The 17,877-nt window shown below is 39.7% G+C and overlaps 1 protein-coding gene across 1 annotated transcript in view; it reads right to left on the bottom strand.

Moving 5' to 3' along the window:
• The window catches only part of tmem45a (transmembrane protein 45a), a 57,548-nt gene extending 40,433 nt beyond the window's left edge, over window positions 1-17,115 (bottom strand). Inside the window, exon 1 of the mRNA XM_028801279.2 lies at window positions 16,868-17,115. The gene's annotated coding sequence lies outside the window, so the exon portion shown is untranslated. The remainder of the gene's footprint in view (window positions 1-16,867) is intronic.
• Between the last annotated feature and the right edge of the window lie 762 nt (window positions 17,116-17,877).

The raw sequence follows: 17,877 nt of genomic DNA, 5'->3' as shown, positions 1-17,877 counted from the left end.
TCGCAGGATTTAATAAGGTGTCAAGTTTAGAAGCATCATAGCCTCTACCAGTGTGCTAAATTGACAAGGAGTGAAATCAGAGTAGATGTCTGGAAATACTTCAACTTTGTGGCAAATGGGACGGATAACCACAGAATACATAGTGTACGTGCAAGCCTGTATATAAGATTTGTTACCACACAATACAAGCTAAAATGGCTAACAGAACTAAACACTTGAAGGACCAACGTGCAAGTTAATATAAAAACAGTTTGAGAGGTTATCTTATTTCTAAAGAAACATTAATAAGTATAGTTAAGAAAACAGTTGTGTTTAAAGCAATGATGTGATGTTTATTTTTTTCTACAGTATAAAACATAATTTTTAGTCACTGTTTAACATATTAAGACAGAGGTCTACAATTATTTTTACCTGCAGGCCAGTTTTATTCTGTGCTGTTCATTAAGTGGCAATGCTCTTTACCACTACAGCTTCTTTGATCCCTCGAATTTTGAAACCCTCTCTGCAAAGTGTGCTGCTATAGTGTGTTATTTCTTTTATTAAATGTGATTTTAACATTTTATTTCAGGATAATTACTATATAATATAATGTATTATAACTTTTGCATAAATATGGTCTTTTGCATAAACAGCGGCACTGCTCCTCCATTTGCTCATTTAGGACATCATAACTCATTTGCTGTTCAACAGGAGCATACCAAAATTTGGAAGTTACAAAGACTTCTTTCTCCTCATCTTTTCCCATTCCTATGTGGAGGCAATGTGCTTGATCAGTCTTCCTCATACAACTCAGTCCTGCACCTCCTATTCAGTCAAAGTAATTTCCCTCAGATTTTCTTTTACTTTATCCATCCACCTCCACTTTGACCTTCCTCGCTTTTTCTTCCCCTGTACTTCCATTCCCATTACTCTTTTGACCACAAATTCAAAATCTCTCCCTCCAAGTCACCTGTCCATACCACTCCAACCTACGTTCCTGTACTTTCTTAGATATCTCTTGCACTTTTGTTGTACCTCCAATTGACTCATTCGTTATTCTGTCCTTTTTTGTAACTCCACACACCCATTTCATCATTCTCTTTTCTGTCACATCTAACTACTTCTCCTGCTCTCCCTTTACTGATCGTGTCTCAGCTCCATCTGTCATTGCTGGTCTTACCCCTTTCTTAAAAACCTTACCTTTAACTTTTAACTTTTGGAAGTTACAAAACATCATACTCTACTTACAGAAAAATGCAATATGGACTGTTTGCAATAATGAATAGCTTTCCAAGTGTGTTAGTGGACAGCCTGTGTGTTACTTTTGTGAGCAATTGTTTACAAAAGACTGCATTAATGTACTTTGTACTTGAATGCTTATTTAATGCTTTCATTACTACAGTATTTTTATTTATACTGCTTACAAAAGATTGCAATACTTATTCAATTAATATTTAATGAAATTTATTACATTACATTGTACTACTTCAGTAACAATATTCATCTATTTAAAACAATTGCTGAACAGATTTAAACTTGTTTACTTTTTGTTTACTGAACTTTACTCTTACCTTATACAAAAGATTGCACTACTTGAAGTATTTGAATTTAATGGCTAAAACTTCTATCATTTGTTTTCTTCAATGTAACAATTTTCATGCATACAGAATTGCAATTTATTTACATAACTATTTTAATTGAGTTACATTATATACTGTATTGGGTATTGAAAAAGGTATCTAATTTCAATGCTTTTCTTAGTATCTTATCAGAGTTCGAAATTTTTCATCGTGGCAACCCTACTGAGTACTGCTACAGAGAACTTTATGATATCAACATCATTTCATTATAAATCCATGTGAAGGGCAGACAGACTCCTGTAACCCAGGGTGTAACATGTAACATGAAGCTGTAGACTTGTGGTTTATGGTTCAACTGCTTAGTTAATAAACCACACTCTAGTTGTATGTATCTGTTTGCTTTGGTACAGTTATCACCAGCAGAATATGTAACCAGGCATTGAACAATCTCCAAGGTAACCTGATTCTGCCATGCAGCACTTCAATTAGAGACGCAGCTCTTGTAAAAATCCTGCCTCCTCCACTCAAAGGGAAAACAGCAGTTAGGAAAACACCAGGGAAAAGCACTAATCAGCCCAAACAAGTCCCTCGGAAGACACCAATTTGACAGGTGAATGGTACAAACAAGCCACTGGGAAGTGGTCTCCATGGAGCCATCCCTTCTTCTAATGACAAGGTGGCAACTTGCTACACATGGACGGAGCCCTACAGGACAAAACTTAAAAGGTGGAAGATTTTGCAGCATTTAATGAATCAGTACATAAAAGTTATTGGCTGCAGCAGCTCCAGATCAATGCCACCAAGCTGTGATCCCTGATGGGAAATGCTGGAGCACTTTGAACTCTCATTTCTTTCTAGACACAGGACACTTTAAATGAAAAAAGTCCCCCACATGGGTCCATCTGCCGTGTCTCCTGCCTTTTTGAAATTGTTGGGATGTTCCCTACTCCAACTCCTGGGATAGCTATTTACACAATGAATAGAAAAACAAGTAGAGTAGTTGTACACATAGGTGATACAGGAGTCCACTCTGTGCTGGAACAAGACCACTGGGACAGAGTGTAAGTCTATCAGCAAATCTGCTCCAGATAACACTGCAAGTAATAATGGAGTTTGAATCTTCATGAAGGGAATGAGAAAATTATATAGCAACTTAAGGAGAGAGACATTTCCCTTGTGTAAGAACCTGAGGTTATCCATGTTGGCAAAAACAACTGAAAGACGCCAACCTGATGTCCTGTTTGCTTACAGAAAAAATATAGATGAAACATTCACATCTAATTACCCATTGTCTACTTCATCAAAAGTCAAATAAATGCCAGAAGCATAATATATATAAGGCAGCATCTGCCCAGAACCAACTAGCTCATGGACAGAGGGAGAACAGAAGAAAAATAATGCAGGCATCATATGGAGTTAAGAGAAAGAAAAAACTGTTAATGACAAGTGCACACATGACAGAAGAGACTCGTGAAGAGAACAAAATAAGCTTAGAAGGTTTGGGCGCATGGAACAATGAGCAAAGGATGTCCAACAGAAAAGGAATATAATGGCAGAGATACAGTATAACTATTTACAGATAGTGGAACAAAACACTGAGTCAAATGCAAGGATTAGCAATCTTGTAGTGACTCCAGGTCACACCACATTATGTACATTACATATTATCATAAAAGAATACACCAACCAAAAATATTTTTTTTAATTTTTGTTACTTACCCCATGTAGTTTACCCCATGTAGCAGATAAAACATTTTAATCTCATGTTTTCATGCAGAACAGAGATAAAAGAAATGTTTCTCATACAATATAAGTCTATGGTGACTAACTCTGGACAAAAGCAAACAATATCAAAGCATCCATGAGAAAAATCTCACATTACTTGTATCACATAATCCACATGTCAAGTCATCCATTTTACAATCATACCCACAACCGTGGCATCTCAGAATGATTTGGTGGTAGTCTAAGAAACTGCACAGGTAAACTGACCTTCTGCTTGCTGAAGTATCTCAGAAATGCACAAGTTCAAGGCATATTCTCTTCCCGACAATATTTTGATTCACTTTTTTTAAACTTTTAAATTTATTTCATGTACTTTTAGTTGTACATGTCTATCAGTGACCTTTGAACTATTTTGTGCATTATGTTATTCAATGAATAAGCTGTTACTGGTCTGGAGTCGTGTCCAGAGAATGAGGGAAGGTTTGGGTCTTCAACTGAAATGCTTGTTTGCTTCTGTATTGCACTCTTAAAAATAAAACTGCCATAATGGTTCTTTAGAGTGATGCACACAGAGGAACCCATTTTGGTTCCAAAAAGGCCCATCCACATTAAGGTTTCAGAAAGAACCTTTATTTATTTAGATCCATAACAGGCACCTTACAGTAAATAACCATGAATAGATGATAACAGATTTGTGAAATACCAATGGGTCATTTAAAGTTAAAGAACATTTGATGCATACAATTCCACAGGCTAAGTTCAGGATTACTTAACCTGCTAGTGTCTGTCTAGGTAGTGTACCATACATGAAAGATTTCAGTTTTTTTTTTCTACATATTACAAAGTTTTTCAAAGCACAAAGAACCAATTCCATATGCAAAGAACCCTTCCCAGAATGAAATGGTGCTTTGCCAAGCAATAATTCTACAAGGAAGCATACAATCCAGTGAAGAATCATAAAATACCATTAAGGACCTATTATTTCTAGGAGTTTAGGTCACAAGAGTATTTTCAGAAAAATATATTTAAGAATATTTTCATAAAAATGCGTATGTTTGAGATGTTGTGAGCATATGACTAAATGACTACACATGTGGATTTTGCAACATGAGTAATGTGATTTCTCATGGACATTTTGACATTTGTTTGCTGTTGTCCAATGTTTATCACCATAGACTCTTTTTAATTTACATTTTGCATAAAAATATGATATTAAAATTTTTTTCAGCCCTCATTACAACTAAACATATAAAAAAGTATCATGTTGTGTGGAGTACTCCTTTAATTATGTTTTAGAATGCAAGCAGCTATAATTTTTTCTGGATCGGGGGGGTAGTCTTGGGAAAAGGCTATCAGTTAGTGAGTTTGTAGTAGTAAGGCCCAGTCCTGCTATGCTCCAGCATTACAACAGGAATACCTTACAGTAGGAGTCAGAAATACTCAAAATGTTGTGCTTTTTGTTCACTTATAAGCCAGACATCTTGCATAACACAAAACAATAAATTGCTATGTCACCAAGTGTTTATCAAGGGGGAACAACTTCTTAGTATGCAATTACAGCACAACACAATTTCTCAAAAGTGTACATCGCCGAGTATGTGACCAACTTGGAGCCTTACTTGTAGCTAAGCAGCAGGATGTTGATATAGTCTGAGCTTGTGGCCATCTTTTTAAGGACTTCTTATAGTAGGCCTCACTTTTGCAAAATTGTGTAATAACATTGCATAATAAACTATGTGTTTTTTTTATATCTCACTAAAAAATTCATTAACAATTCATGTCTGCCGGAAACACAAAATGATGCAGTGTAACAAAGTAATGCAGCTTTTAAAAAAGCAACTAGCTTTAAATGCTTAAGGATTTATGTAGAAGCTGTCATAGTTACCACTTTCACAATGGCATGATATGCACAACAAAGCAAAGTTTCCATAAATTGATGAGCACTACACACAACATGACCTTCTACAAATCAGGTACTGTTGGTGCTTTGGTTGGGATGGTGGCAATCCAAACCTGCAGCCTTGAACCTTCCACTCCACTTCCTTGACAACCTAGCTACTAGCTATCTGCAACCTGGCTAGTAATGAACATTTTTCCATCCCATTTCTGAAAAAGCCTAAAATAGGTAAACTACCATTTTACTATTGAAGGCACTATATCAAATTAATTATCAGGCTGAATGATCCACCCCTCCTCGAGCCGCCACCTTATCGTGGTGGAGGGGTTTGTGTGTCCCAATGATCCTAGGAGCTCTATTGTCGGGGGCTTTATGCTCCTGGTAGGGTCACCCAAGGCAAACTAGTCCTAGGCGAGGGACGTGACAAAGAGCAGTTCAGAAAACCTCCTATGATGCATACAAACATTGGATGGCATTTTCCCTTGCCCAGACGTGGGTCACCAGGGCCTCCCCCTGAAGCAAGACCTGGAGGTCAGGCACAATGGCGAGCACCTGGTGGCCAGGCCTGCACCCAATGGGGCTCGGTCAGGCACAGCCCGAAGAGACAATGTGGGTCCCCCTTCTCATGGGCTCACCACCTGTAGGAGGGGCCAAGGAGGTTGGGTGCAGTGTGAGTCGGGTGGTGGCCAAAGGCGGGGACCTTGGCGGTCCGATCCATGGCTGCAGAAGCTGGCTCTTGGGACGTGGAATGTCACCTCTCTGAAGGGGAAGGAGCCTGAGCTAGTGCGTGAGGTTGAGAGGTTTCGGCAAGATATAGTCGGGCTCACCTTGATGCACAGCGTGGACTCTGGAACCAGTCTCCTTGAGAGGGGCTAGAGTCTCTACCACTCTGGAGTTGCCCCCGGTGAGAGGCACCGAGCGGGTGTGGGCATACTTATTGCCCCCCGACTTGGAGCCTGTTCATTGGGGTTCACCCTGGTAGATGAGAAGGTAGCCTCCCTTCGCCTTTGGGTGGGGGGACAGGTCCTAATTGCTGCTTGTGCGTATGCGCCGAACAGCAGTCTGGAGTACCCACCCTTTTTAGAGTCCCTGGAGGGGGTGCTAGAGGGCGCACCTGCTGGGGACTCCCTCGTTCTGCTGGGAGACTTCAATGCTCAGGTGGGCAATGACAGTTAGACCTGGAAGGGCATGATTGGGAGGAATGGCCCCTCCGATCTGAACCCGAGTGGAGTTTTGTTATTGGACTTCTGTGCACGTCACGGATTGTCCATAATGAACACCATGTTCAGGCATAGGGGTGTCCATATGTGGACCTGGCACCAGGACACCTTAGGCCTCAGTTCGATGATTGACTTCGTGGTCATGTCATCATACTTGCGGCCACATGTTCTGGACACTCAGGCGAAGAGAGGGGCGGAGCTGTCAACTGATCACTACCTGGTGGTGAGTTGGCTTCGTTGGTGGGGGAAGATGCCAGTCAGGCCTGGTAGGGCCAAACGTATTGGGAGGGTCTGCTGGGAATGTCTGGCAGAGTCCCAAGTCATAACTACCACCTCCGGCAGAACTTAGACCACGTCCTGAGGGAGGTGGGGGACATTGAGTCTGAATGGGCTATGTTCCGTGCCTCTATTGTTGAGACGGCTGACTGGAGCTGTGGCTGTAAGGTGGTTGGTGCCTGTCGTGATGGCAATCCCCGAACACGTTGGTGGACACTGGCGGTGAGGGATGCCGTCAAGCTGAAGAAGGAGTCCTACAGGACCCTTTTGTCCTGTGGGATTCCAGAGGCAGCTAACAGGTACCGGCAGGCCAAGTGGAATGCGGCTTCGATGGTTGCTGAGGCAAAAACTTGGGTGTGGGAGGAGTTTGGGGTGGCCATGGAGAACGACTTCCAGATGGCTTCAAGGAGATTCTGTTCCACCGTCCAGCCTCTTTAAGAGGGATCACACTCCTCAGCCTCCCTGGAAAAGTCTATTCTGGGGTCCTGGAGGAGGGTCCGTCAGATAGTCGAACCTCGGATTCAGGAGGAACAGTGTGGTTTTCATCACCGATCGCGAATACAAGCGGCTGAAATGAGTTTCCTCCGCAGGGTGTCTGGGCTTTCCCTTAAAGATAGGTTGAGAAGCTCAGAGTAGAGCCACTGCTCCTCCACATTGAGAGGAGTGAGATGAGGTGGCTCGGGCATCTGATCAGTATGCATCCTGGACGCCTCCCTGGTGAGGTCTTCCGGGCACGTCTAACTGGGAGGAGGCCCCGGGGAAGCCCCAGGACACGCTGGAGGGACTATGTCTCTTGGCTGGCCTGGGAATTCCCCCGGAAGAGCTAGTAGAAGTGGCCAGGGAGAGGGAAGTCTGGGCATCTCTGCTCAAGCTGCTGCCCCCGCGACCCGATCTCGGATAAGCGGAAGAGAATGGATGGATGGATGGATGGATGAATGATCCACAAATAACTGCCTGTACTGATTAGTTAAGATAACTAACCCACCTGGGTAGTAGCAGTTCAAGGACTTTGGTATCTCCTAATTCTAGAACGTCTGCGCACCTAGCATGATACCTTGTCTGACAGCACCTAGCCCCTAAAGCAGGGGTGTCAAAATCCGGGCCTGGAGGTCCGCAGTGGCTGAAGGTTTTCATTCTAACCCTTTTCCTAATCTATGACCAGTTTTCACTGCTAATTAAATTGTTTTCACCTTATTTTTAATATCCCTGTTTTAATGATTCAGTGCTTTGAATTGATACTTTTCTTAATTAAATGATAGCCAAACAGAAATGAGACATGAAACAAGCCAAAAGATGACCAGCTAAACTGGGGCTTCCAACTCCAACCAATTTCACTCCAATCACTTTCTTAAGAAGCAGATTCTTGCTGTTACTTAAACTCATTATTTAAATCCATGGCTTGTTGCTGCTCTCATTCTGCCACAGCAGACATTTCCTAAACTGTTGATTTTCTGTTTTTTCTAAGAACACCGTCAAAATGTTTTGGTGACTTGAGAGATCAACCTTACTGAGACCTTAACCTTTCTTTATTTTCAGATATTGTGTGATGGGCACAGGTGAGCTGGTCATGTGGTGGCTTGTTTTGTGTCTCACTATTATTTGGCTGTTAATTAAGGAAACAGAAACAACAAAGGGGCATGAGTTAAGTTAATTTAAAATAAGGCAAAAGAAGTTAATTAGCAGCTAAAACTGGTCACTAATTAAGAAGATGGTTAGAATGAAAACCTGCAGCTACTGTGGCCCTCCAGGACTGGAGTTCGACACCCGTGCCTTAAAGATTTACCATCAGTATCAGCAAGACATCATGCTAAATACAGAATCAAACGTCAACGGTGTGGGAGAGATAGTAAGGTAAATATTTAAATATTGCCCCCCTTGCCTGTTATTCTTGTTAGGTCAACAAGAACATTGAACTATTTGCCTTTAATAAATCTCTCTGTGTGACGTCCTTATTAAAAACATCCCTCACCAGGTTTTATTCTTCTGATTCCAACATTATACAATGGCACTTTTTTCCTTTCTTCTCAGTTTTAGTTGGGAAAACGGCAATAAAGCTAACCTACCAGCAAACATCTGACAGAAACAGGCAGATGTAAGCCTTTTGATCTGTTAAAACAGCAGGTTTCTACCCACACTCAAATACACGTAAATCTATCCCAGAAGCCCAGGGATGGATGCTCAAGTCAACACACCTTATTAGTGAAACCAAAATAAGGCCCCACAGTTCACACCTCTGTCAGCACAGCTCTGCAGCAGGAGGGCCTTGCCTCTTCTATGCACAGCAGCTTTCCCAGGATTCCTTGAATCACTGCTTGGTTGATTTACACAACTGTTGGTTGCTCCATACTTTACCTCCTGAGGGGAGGGGGGTGGGGAGAGACTGTAATCGCCCCTCATCATTGCACTAATGTAGCAAAGCATTGTAATGTATTTTACTAAATCACAAAAAGGCTACAAAGCAGAATGAAAATGTGCAAGAAACTTGTCTCGTTCTCTGAATCCGGGTTGATGAGCTGCCCTGTCTCTAGTGCATTTGCACTCTAGGGATCTGCATTCATTTCCCCATATCTTCTTCTCGCCTCTTCATCATTGTCCTGCCCCATTAATCTCACTGTCTCCACCCTCTAAATGTCAACAATGCTGGGCCCAAGTTGTTTTGCGCACTAATGCAATTTGCTTTATAAAACAATTTCAAATAGAATTTACAATGAAATTTAAAGCATTGAAGTAAAATTGATTAATTTATATGTCTGTCAATTTTCAAAGTATGACATGCACTCTGCTGCAACCTGCATTTTACTCCACTTTCATGTCACACAACATTGACAGCACCATATAAAAAGTATTAAATCATTAAGTAACATATGGCATGACCCTTGCAAGCATTCAGTCCTTAGTGTGGTATATTTTTTATTTAATTTGGAAATGATTAGTTTGTAATTGTCTTTGAAATGAATGGCAATAATGTAAATGTGTATGATGCGCTTAATCATAATTCACTTACATAAAGATAAGTAAGGCCCAATGGGACTGTTGTTAGAAATGTTGGAAGGTAACAAAAGGTCCTGGAGTTGATTGCCTGATAGACCTGTGCAACATGATTGTGTGTAAAGGGAGTGTTACTGAAGACTGAAAAAGGAGTGTATTCAATCCTAAATACAAAGGAAAGAATGAACCATTGCACTGCAGATCGTATTGAGCAGTCAAGCTTTTGGAGCAAGTAATGAAGGTGGTTGAGAGAGTGCCAGGTAGAAAGAGATTTGTTTTATTTTATTTTTCATATTGTTTTATTCAAATGTATTTGTAATACATTTTTTAATTGTTTATAATACTGTAACTATATATACATTGTGGCCACAAGGGGCATCTCACACTCCAAACCCTAGACGCAACTGCTTACAAGCAAGCTCTTGTTTCAAATGGAACCCTTTTACTAAGTACAGTACCTTTACATAGACCTAAATACTCCAAAATAATGCTATTAATACACCCACCACCAATGCAAACCTACTCCTTCTGTTTCCTCCTCCTCCTCTCCAGGCAAGTTTTGTTCACCTTCTCTCATGACTCTGACTCACCTGGGTGAGGCTGAGGTGTGCTTTCGGTGCATCAGTGCCATTACCAGGAAGCACTTCCAGGAGCCTTTACCCATCAGCTCCCTGTAGTATCCCCCATGCAGCATTACTGGTGTCCAAAGAATAGCTAAACCAGAGGGTTGTGGGCACTTAACATACCCAGGGAACGTAAGACCTCAGGGTGCAGTCTCTGTTATAATGGTTTTATGACTGCAAAATGGAAGAGCAATCATCCATGGATGGACATCCTGCCCAAGAAAGTGAACATTAACCATTCCAGTTGGGATCACCATCCATCCCTGCTGTCCATCATAATATAATGCTTTGATTTAACAAGAAATAAGCTCTGAATGCTGAGAAACCTCGAGATTAATTGACTTTTACACTCTTGCGACCTATTACAAAAATGACAATGATTGACAGGCATCTGAAGGTCTCACACCGATGTTTCTTGCAAAAAAGAAGTTAATATATTCAAAGCCGTGTTGGTGTCAATAAAGGAACAGAAGAGTGATCTGTTTGAGTAATAGTGTAAGAAAAATACAAAACTGGAAAAGGCTACTAAAGGATAAATGAAAGAGTGACAGGTTGATTATGTGAACTGAAAGAGCAGGCAGAGTTTGTGACGGAAGCTTCATCCCACCTTAAATGTGTTTCACTTCCCTTGCATTATGAACAGGAAGTCATCTGCACTCCACTGCCACCGTGACTGTCAGCTGTCGTCACGCTTACTGCCTTGGCATGCTGCCAGTTCCATTGTGGCGCCAGCATCATTTTCTCACCTGTAGGAGTTGGCAAGTAGCTCAGCACATTGAAATGGCATCTTTTAGCCTCCATGTCATTTGAACACAAACATGCCCTCTGGGGCTTACTGTACTTCCAAGAATCTGTAGTATCACCAACAGACAGACAAGGAGGCAGACAAGAGTTGTTTTATACCCAATTATATCATTGATAATCTAATTTATGAGTTCAATATTATGTCTTAGAAATTATTGAGCGCTCCTTGTTATTCTGGCCAGCAGTAAGAGACATTTTACCAAGCTGAAACTAGGAAAGGGTTTGTTTCTAAATAATGCATCAGAAACATACTGGATAAGCCATAGTATGCATTTAACAGAAAATTACTCAAACCTTTAACATACAGTATGTAAAATCCAACTAAGTGTTGTGAGGGACTGGAGTTAATCCAGCAGCACTGAGTATGAGGCAAGAACTTATCCTTGATGGGGAGCTAATCCATCACAGGATGCACTCACACACAAACTGATATTCAGACAGGGTTACTCTGAAATTACCAATCAAACTAACTTGTGTGCTGTTCAGATCTGGAAGGAAAACTGAAATACTTGGTGAAAAACCCATACCATCAAGGAGAATGTACACACTATAAACAGACAACAACAAGTCATGGTATTCAAAGCCAGAATGACAGCTCCATGGGACAGTCGATTTAGTCACTGCATCACTGTACTGCCCCGAAAAGATTTATCTGACTTTGTAAAATATTTTATTAATTCATTTTCTAAATGTGTACAGATAAAGATGTTTGTTGACAACATCTACAATTTATAAAAAATCAGTGAGCCGACCTTACCCAGTCTGAACATGACCTACATTGGTCAAAAAAAAAAGATGTAGGAAGTCATTTTCTTTAAGTGTTTTTTTATGTGCTTAGTCTAATATGGGGTCGCAGGTAGACAAAACAAGAGGCTCAAGAAATGTCCCAACCTTAACAACCCAATTGTCCTTCATTCACTCAGAATATGGAAACAATGTAGGAAGCCCTTCAAGACAAAGAATATTTTATCTGTGGCACCTCTACATGATAACCACCTTTTTCCACCCTATCAAACTTGTTTGGAAAATGAATAGGATTAAATCATTTAGAGATTTGTATATAAATAATGTCTTTTCATCCTATAAACAATTACCCTCCAAATTTAGTCTCCCATCAATACAATTTTTCCACTATCTCCAAAATAGAAACTTTGCTAAACAAAATCTGCCCAATTTTCCTCATCTCCCACCTATTTCTACTCCAGAATTGTTATTGACCAGTCTTGGGGATTCAGACAGCATTTCTATAATATATAAAACATTTTAAAGTCCCTTTCTTTTAAAGATCCCATAGTACAGCGGGAAAAAGATCTCTCACTCAACATTTCAGAAATGGAGTGGAAGGCAGCCACTCACAGAATTCACTTGAGCTCCTTATGTACAAAGCATGCAAATATTCAACTGAAAATTATATATCGAGCACATCTATCTCACTTAACATTGTCCAAAATTTTTCCAGGGTTAGGGTTCTAGCCTCACTGGGTCACATGTTTTGGGCCTGCACCAAATAAACATCATTCTGGACAAAAAAATTTAAATGCCTATCAGACAGTCTCTGTGTCACAATCCCTCCTAACCCACTAACAGCTGTGTTTGGTGTTCTTCCAGATGGGCTTAAAGTGGAGAAGGCCAAACAAACTGTGACTGCCTTCACTATACTATTAGACTTATCTTGCTCAACTGGAAGAATCCTAACTCTCCTCTTTTAAGTCAGTGGGTAACTGATGTTCTATACTATTTGAAATTGGAAAAAATCAAATTCTCACAAAGAGGATCTGTACAAAATTTTAAAACCTGGGAGGATCTAATTAATTACATTTTAGAATAAGCATTTAAATTGGGGGAAAAGACTCCTTTCTCTGTTTACTATTTTCAGTAGTTTTACTTTGGCTGTTGGCCTTCCTTCCCATGTGTGGGGGTTGATTTGAATTTAGTTTTGTTAAGTTTTGACTTGATTGTACAGAATGTTATATGTTTTTAATAAATTCAATAAAAGATAAAAAAAAACAACAAAGAAACGTCCCAACCTTAGACAAAATGCAAGTGGCAAACAAACACAAACCCATTTACTAAAGTGCTCAATTCAAAGAAACTTAATTTAATGCTGCACATTTCTAGAGTGAACATCATTATAAGAAAAGATATACGATAATTTGCATAAAATTTACAAGTGACTCACTCAGGGTCATACCATGTAAATAAAAGTGGGGCAGAACCTGCATGTTTGTGATTTGCCTTTGCCACCAAGACCCATAGCATGCATAGATGCCCTTTGTCCTTAATGGGTCACAACACTAATTTAGTATACAATATGTGGCAGTACGAGCAGAACACCTTTATACATATTAAGAGGACAACCAAACATTAACAGTCTAAAAACTGATGAAAAAAACATCATATCACACAAATTTAAAATGTGTCAGTTGGGTCTCTAGTAACATCCGCCACAGACACATCAGTGTGGATGACAGCACATGCCTGCTTAATAGTAGTCATTTCACCTCTAATTGATCTCATTGTTTAATTAGCTGGGCTTTTCTCCTTCTGTTATTTTGCATTAAGGAAACAGCAACAGTGTGATGTTTACATGTATATGGAAATCTGAAATATTTGTATTTTGCCTTAGTTTTAAGTTCTTAATTCACTTTTGATGAATAGTACCTTTTTTGGCACAACGCAATATTTAGCATGGCCGCTAATAATGAACAAAGTAGACACTAAGGTAGATGACCGTGAATGCGTGAATTTTCAAAACTAGGCTTGCTCAATTTATTGGAATGTATTGCTGCATTCCATTTGAAAGGGGAAGTCAGAATTTCTGAGTTTCTAGACGGAATTTTTAACTGGAACACTCCCTTAAGTCAAGACTGGTCTGTCAAGTCTGAGTTTGTTCGACTTCAGACCATGATGTTAATACAAAATTGTGATGAAGACCGCAAATTTTAGTGAAAGCCATGGCGTTATACTGTTTATTAGTATTTCTGTCTATTTGTGTCTTATTAAATCAGCCATACACACAGTACAGTCCAACATCTATCCGTGGACATGTTATTACACTGTTTCGATACGCAAAATACCACATAATACATTGTTATTGACTGCTATTTATTCTGATGGAGCAAGCAAAACAAAGGTTTCCCTGGATGTGTCCATATTGGCTTTCTGAATTTCTTACATGAACACATTCAACTTGGGTGTGATGTCATTCTCAGCTCTGACATCCAAGGTAAATGAAGCACTGCATATGTTATATAGAGATCATGTTGTTTTTTTTTTACCTCGGCTTTTAAGATTTTCATCATCATTATGATTTCATTCTACTTTTCAAAGTGTTCTGGTTATTAAAGCTGTTATTTCCAAATGACCACACTAGTGTATCTGACATTGAAGTACCTGCAGCCTTTCATCATTCACTGCAGTTTGTGCTAGTGTCTATTCATCCTTTTGTTAACAGCCATCATAAAGATAAAGTTAAGGAGGCAAACTGTACAGAAAAAGATGAACTAATAGGAAAATGACAAACGAGAGTTAAGAATTTAAAACTCCAGCAAATATGTTAATATTCCTAACTTTTTTATGAATGTAAATAGTATACTATGCTCTCTTCTAAATGCAGATCATGAACAGAAGAAAAAAGACCAGCTTATTAAATAACAAGATCAATTAAAGGGAAAATGGCTTACTGATTACTAAATTGATTTAGAACAAAAACCTCCAGCCATCTCTCACTAGCATTAGAAACCACTGCTGTAGCAGGTCATATAGAGTTTGGGCCACATCTGGGTAATGTGGCTCCATATTAATAATAATAATAATAATAATAATAATAATGCATTTCATTTGCATAGCACCTTTCCCATTGGGCACTTTCTACATAATAAAGCATGTCTCTACAGCCCTGGCAGTTTTTAAAGGCTATAGCTCGCTTTCTAAAGCTGTACACACTAAGAGTAATAACTAGGTTTCTTCAGGTTATGTGCCCAGACAGAGACATCCCCATTTATCATTCTAGCCTGTAAAAAGTGTGGCATGTTTCTGCTACTGTAATATGAGACTGAATCTACTTTTTCTGTTTACAATGATATTTTTTTTCCAACTTGGCAAAGCATTTCACAGCTGTAGACACATACATGTCGGATTTACATCCTCCTTCTGCCAAAGTCAATTATAAAAACTACAGACTAGAGGGACTGCCAAAATTCCAGTATAGTACATGTAGGGTCTATCACAGTACAGATGATCAATTGATTACATTAGAAATAAGATAAATATTGATTGAGTCTTGTTATGCTTTTATTTTTCTACCTGATCTGTTATGTTCTTTTCAGCCATGTACATTTGGTGCAAATGCAATGTAAACATATAACGAAGTAAAATAACGCAGGTGGGTCTTTATCCCATTTGCTACCCCCCAATTGGTCTATCAAGCCATGCCTTATATTATTTTACTTTTACTACTAGAAAAACTATAACAAAATACAACACAGTCAAATAATAAGAATATAGCAACTACAACATTGTGCTCAGAAAATAATCCATGAAACTCAGCACTAAGTTTTGCTTTATAAAGTAATGTTCAACATGACGGACACAACAGTTTTCTCCCACTACTAAAAGATGTATGTTAGGTCACATGTAAACTATAAATCAGCTAGTGCCTTTTACAAGAGGTTCTGATTTCCACCACCCAGTAAGGGATAGCAGAGTTTCTGAAAATGGATAATTGTTTGCATTTATATAGCGCTTTTCTCACTACTCAAAGCGCTCAGCAATTGCAGGTTAAGGGCCTTGCTGAAGGGCCCAACAAAGCAGAATCCCTTTTGGCATTTACGTGATTTGAACCGGCAACCTTCCGATTGCCAGTGCAGATCCCTAGCCTCAGGGCCACCACTCCGCCCTAGACAAACAGAGTGGCTACTGCATAACAATATATACTGCATGTGATTACCAGTGCAACATTAATGTAGACAGTGTGAGTTATTTACAGGTGTGTTGAAGTGTAAACTACAAGACTGCTGATTCACTCCTCATCACTGTGTAACCCCGAAAAAGTCAACTCTGCCACTTGAAGGAAAAGGAAACAACTAGATTATATTTTTTTAAAATGCAGCCATATACTGTAAATACTAAATGCATACTAAATTAAGAACTGAAATAAAAGTTAAAAGATGGGGCTATCTCAACTTGTTTATCCGAATGCGATAACTTCTCATCTGTTTTCCGCTGATCTGAAAGAGTTTTTCCGTTCATCGTTACCTGAATACAAAATGTTTGTCACAAATAAAGTGCCCGTGTATTGTTTTCTTTGCATATTCTTGCCATTTGGAACTTCTGAGACTCGAAGGTTTAACTAGATTAGGATACTAAGACTGGTGATGACTGGAACTAGCCTAAACGCAATGACGCTCCGATGTCCGTCTCTGGATCCGGGTCCATAGCTGTAAAACGGCTGTGCTGGTGTTATACTTAACCTCCACATATTAAATCGAACTAATAGCTCATTTTTAAGACCGATGTGACTTTTGCTAATAGTCAAGTGGCATTCAGAGTCTATAGACGTTCTTCTAAGGTAACAGTGCATATTAATAGAAAAACGGTTATGCATCTTGATTCCCGTGAACTTAACGAGGAGTGCACAGTAGCCGAAGACACCACATCACCCCCGTCCCCACCTCCTTTCTGCACGAAAACGAGAGTGCAATAATTCCGAATTTGGAGTACTCATTATGATAACTGTACACTGGGGATTCCGTTCAAAAACAACATTTCACATACCTTGGTCACTTAGGTTGTAGTTTCTTTGCGAAACTCCACGGTCATTCAAAGCTGCTTCGTTAATTCCTGACGAGCATCTCTGCTTCTATAAAGCACTTTAGATAGAGTGTTCGATTGACTATCGCCTTATCAAACGATTAAACAAATTATTTCTCTAAATGGTCTTCTTTTCAATAATGCCTCAATGCACGGTGTCTAACACAACGCAAATCTTTCAGAAGTATAGCTGGTCCTCAGAAGCAAGTTTTTTTTTTCGACAGCCTAAGTAAGACAAATTATTGTGATTGGTCCAAAGTGTTAAAACTGGTCCATCTTACTCGATGATTGGTTAAGATTGTTGTCGATCGAAGTGCACGTGTGCACATGACTCCGCCCTCACTTACGTCCAGCCCTGATCCAGCCCCATTGTGTGATGTGGCATTGCTTTATGTCGTTCAGTTAGCCGGGTACCGAAAACAGTATTTTGGAAAGCGATTTTTAAAAGAAAGATGCACCCATACAGGCATTATCCGGTTTCGTTTATTCTAATAAATGTTTGCACGATGGTGTAGACTATTCTGGTAGCAACGGGGACAAGGCAGGAACATTACCCAGACGGAGCAGCAAGACATCACGGGGTACGCTAGTTGACATTGAGCCAATACTGAACTACATCTTGAACAAGTCCGCGCGTGGAATGTTTAAACTTAACATGGTACATGAGCCAGACCACGCACCCAGTACCCTGAAACTTGGCACCTGCTCACCCACTCCTTTTATCTGCAGAGGGCCAACCTGTACGTAGAATGCTGCCACAATAGGCTCCCGCTCCCCTACCACTATATAGATCGAGATTAGATATTCTCCGTAATATACATTTTAATAACTATAGAATGCCATGAAAGTTATTCAGTCTCAGAAGGCAAATGGCAAAAGCTCTTACTAGCATAAAGGTTTATGTGAAAAGGTGAGGATGAGTCGGTGATTAGATCAGTTGTAACTGCGTGTTTGTTACTCAAAATAACTCGATT

This window comes from Erpetoichthys calabaricus, chromosome 4 (genome assembly GCF_900747795.2).
Source record: "Erpetoichthys calabaricus chromosome 4, fErpCal1.3, whole genome shotgun sequence".
In the NCBI taxonomy this organism is placed as follows: Eukaryota; Metazoa; Chordata; class Cladistia; order Polypteriformes; family Polypteridae; genus Erpetoichthys; species Erpetoichthys calabaricus.
This window is presented reverse-complemented; position numbering and strand designations above follow the sequence as displayed.